Genomic DNA, 3228 nt, shown 5'->3' with positions numbered 1-3228 from the left:
CTTTGTCATCACGAAATTCTTTAGCTGTTCTTTGCCATGAAAGTATTTCACTTCTCCATCCAACTTGAAAGAGAGTTTTGCAGGGTATAGTAGTCTGGGCTGGAATTGGTTTTTGTAGAGTACTTGAAGTTCTCTGCTCCATGCTCTTCTTGCCTGCATGGTTTGTGAAGAGAAGTCGGCCATAATTCTGATGGGTTTTTCTTTGAATGTGATCTGCTTCTTTTCTCTAGCAGCTTTCAGTATATTCTTCTTGTGCTGAATTTATGGGATCTTGACTGTGATATGTCTCGGTGTACTTTTCATTGGATTGAGGTTAATTGGCATTCTGTTTGCTTCGGTTACCTGAATGTTAGATTGTTTCCTCATATTTGGGAAGTTTTCTGCTATTTCTTTTGCCCATATTTTTTCAATGTCATTTGTATTGACTCCTTTCTCATTGATGCCTATTAGTCTCACATTGTTCATCTTTGCATCCTCTTGCAGGTGATGGATTTTTTCCTGCATCCTTGTTGTTTTTAGAGATCGTTTCTTACCTTTTCACTAGCTGCCCCAGTATCTTCAAGATCTGAAACTCTGTCTTCACTTTCACTTAAATGGTTTTTTAAGCTTGTGATTGAGATTTTAATTTCCTGTGTATCTCCTTGACTGTGCTTCATGCGATCTATTTCTTTCCTGTATTGCTCATTCAAGGAATCCATCATTTTTCTAATCTCCTCTATTTTTTTTTATCAATGTCTTCTTTAGAAGCAGTTATAAATTGTTTTACTGCAGTATTTTTTTCAGATTGGGTTTTCTCCCTATGTTTCTGTAGTTGCTTCTTTACTTCAGATGCTATGAGTTCTGAGAATTCTTTTTTTATTTTAGAAAAGAATTGTGCTCTGAGTTACTGTATACCTTTCTGCTGTTGGTTATTTACTATCGACCCTCTTAATTTATTCATTTGAGCCGAGCTAGTGTCCTCTGCACTTGTTTTGTGTGGGCATAGTGTTTCTTCCATATGTTTCTGCATTTGATTCTTTACTGCAGATGTTATCAATTGAGGGATTTCTTTTTTTATTTCCAATGTGAGTTCCTCTATACCTTTCTGGAGCTGTTTTTTTATTTCGGAAGCCGTTGATTCATTGCTTTCAGCTTTGTGATTCCCAATTTGGTTTGTGTTTGTGTCCTCTGCACTTGTTTCGGTTGGGTTTGGGATCTGAAGTTGCATTTTGTTCCTTCTCGTCATTTTGTGTAGCACTGTCTTCTGACCTTTGTTGTAGATCTTCGTTGTAGTTATAACCTTAGCATGTACTAAAGTTCAAGTGCAGCTCTACAAAGTTTGGATTTATCCAGTTGTGCCTGGCTTGGGTCTGGCTGCTGTACTCAGCTCCTTCCTGCTCCAGCCCTTGATGGTGAACCTGTTGTGCCCCTCTGGTAAAATTTTCTGCTCCTGGACTAGCTGGGTCATTCTATCCTCTACACTCTCTGCAGGGGTTACAGCTTCATGATTACACCTCAGGCATGTATTCCAGCCCTGAGCTGACCCTGGAGGGCACAAGGTGGAATAGGGGAGAGACAGTTCTCCCACACACTCAGTGGGTCTGGGCTATGACTGGGTCTGGGGGTTCCTGGAACGTGGCAGAAATTCCTACTCAGTGGGTGGGGTTGGGCAGGTGCTGCAGAGTGGTGTGGGGCATCCCAAGGGTATGAAAGAGCGTCTCACCTGTGCCGCGCTTGGGCTGGGACCAGTAGTAGGTCCCGTATGCACAGGGTAGCCTGGAAGCTCTCCCACACACTCACCGGACCAATTCTAGGACTGGGTCTCTAATTCTTTCTTTTTCAGATAACTTTCTTTATTGAAATTTACATTTTGCCATGAAAATGTTCATACATGATGGAATATGCTAATTAAATATCAGGAAAAAATGTCTTAATGGTGTTGTTATATAGAGTAATGGCTAATTTCAGTGGATCCTCATCTCTTACTGCTGCTGTTATTTCCAGTATTTGAATTATATGACATGGTTCATTTCTATCTTTTAAACAATACCCATTTTTACAATTCTTGATAGGAAATGGTGTTTTTATATATTTTGCCCCAGCATGTGTACTTTTATCTCCACACCAATGCACAGTCTCAATCATTAATTTTTCACTAGGTATGTACTTCAAAGCTTCCAAATTTGCCTCAGTTTTCAGTGGGCAACCATTAAACCCTATATAAAGATCCCAGTTGGTCAAAGCAGCTGCTGCTTCCTGCTTCCCTTGTACCATCAAATGAGTGTACGACTCCACCTACACACCGATCTCTGTTTCTTTTCAATATATTGAGTCCACACTCCTCTATTGCCACAATTTTCTCCGTATTATTTTCAGCAAGATGTAGCAACTCCCTTAAGTAAAGATCAAGATTATTCTTTTCAAATTCACCACATCTTGTTAGTGGCAACCAATGGTGGTTAAAAGAAAAACATGTCTTTTGTGCCAACTCTAGAACCTCTTTACTGTCTTGTAGATCTCCACGTGTAATCATGAATGTTTTGATGTCAATCTGGACATCTCTCTCTTTCACCTCCTACAAGTCATCTTGATGCTTCTGAACCCCTCTATAAATTCCTCTGAACATAGGATCTGTCAAGTTGATGCCAATATCAGCAAACTTGTAGTGACTCATCTTACTTTTAATTTTTGAAGTACACTGTAGTCTAGTCCTTACCCACTGTACCACAATCCTCTTCCTCCCACCTCTCTTATACAAATAATTCTTGTATTCTGGATCTTCTTTCTCCTTTCCTTTGAATACTTATTCAAATATTCCTGATAATTCTTAAAAGTTTTGGTTTAATGAACTTTTTGTGAGGGATTTTTTTCTTTCAGTACTTACTACCCCTCCTTTTCATCTTCCACACTCCTCACGTATACCTGCTTTGTGTTCACTTAGTACCTTGCACTTCTGTTTCAGCCTAAATACATAGTAGTATATTGCCCATTTAATTGTTTTGTTTATTAAAGATCAGGGACTATGTTGCTTTTTGCTGACAATTGAATTGCCGGAGGTTGACCATGATGTATATTTATTTAATAAATATTCATTGAATACTTATGAAATTTAGTAGTAATTTGAGATGTGTCAAAATGATACATTCAATTTATTTATTTATATTTTAAAATTATTTATTTATTTATTTATTTGTGTGTGTGTGTGTGTGTGTGGCCAGCTCAGCCCACCAGGGGGCGGGGCTGGCTGGC

At 38.8% G+C, this 3228-nt stretch overlaps 1 protein-coding gene and 1 pseudogene across 8 annotated transcripts in view; one reads left to right on the top strand and one right to left on the bottom strand.

Moving 5' to 3' along the window:
* Rabgap1l (RAB GTPase activating protein 1 like) overlaps positions 1 to 3228 on the top strand; it is a 711712-nt gene that overhangs the window by 300673 nt on the left and 407811 nt on the right. The gene's annotated exons all lie outside the window — the stretch shown is intronic.
* Positions 1888 to 2653, bottom strand: LOC111815503 (annotated as a pseudogene).

This window comes from Octodon degus, unplaced genomic scaffold (assembly GCF_000260255.1).
Source record: "Octodon degus isolate 3935 unplaced genomic scaffold, OctDeg1.0 scaffold00017, whole genome shotgun sequence".
NCBI classification, from domain to species: domain Eukaryota; kingdom Metazoa; phylum Chordata; class Mammalia; order Rodentia; family Octodontidae; genus Octodon; species Octodon degus.
Note: the sequence above shows the minus strand (reverse complement) of the source record. Positions and strands in the feature narration are given on the sequence as shown.